The sequence below is a fragment of the Chrysochloris asiatica genome, unplaced genomic scaffold (assembly GCF_000296735.1).
Source record: "Chrysochloris asiatica unplaced genomic scaffold, ChrAsi1.0 scaffold00053, whole genome shotgun sequence".
NCBI lineage: Eukaryota > Metazoa > Chordata > Mammalia > Afrosoricida > Chrysochloridae > Chrysochloris > Chrysochloris asiatica.
This window is the reverse complement of record NW_006408571.1, coordinates 7,273,614-7,274,354: the sequence shown is the minus strand read 5'-3', so window position 1 is coordinate 7,274,354 and position 741 is coordinate 7,273,614.

Sequence of the window (741 nt, the reverse complement as noted above, 5' to 3'; positions counted from 1 at the left end):
TTGTTTTCATTTTCTTCAGCTTCAGTTTGAATTTGCATATGAGTAATTGATGGTCTGTTCAAAAGTCTGCCCCTGGCCTTGTTTTCACTGATGATATGGAGCAATATTTAACTATTAAACTTAATATACATAAAATTTCAAAATAAAAATTGAGTCACCATCATTTTAAACAATCGTTAAAACCAGAAGGAAAAATAGATGAAAATATTCAGCTGCCTCTCTTTCTTAATAGACTGAAAAATAGAAGAACATATTAAGAGGAACATGAATCAGAAACAAAGCTAATGCTAATCCTATGAGTGATTAATACTACTATTAAATCACTCTGTTATAGTTTATGTTATATCCTTTTATAGATACTCATTTGTCTGCCAGTTTGTAGTACTGTGATGAGTTGCATTCTTGCTGTGATAACAGAAGCTATGCCAATGATGTTTCAACAACCAGCAGCACCACCCCTTGTAGACAGGTTCCAATGGAGCTTGCATATTAAGAATAAACTAGAAAGAAGGAATAGGAGATCCACTTCAGATGAATTATCTACTGAAAACCTTACTAGTAGTAGCAGACAATTTTCTGATATAGTGCTTGAAGATGAGACTCTCAGGATAAAAAGTACTCAAAATACCATTGCCTCCTCAAGTAAAATCAACCTTAATGAAGTGGATGGAGCAAAGCTCTTGGGTTCTTCATTTGCCAATGAGATATAACTGCAAATGAGAAGAAACCCCTGCAAATACC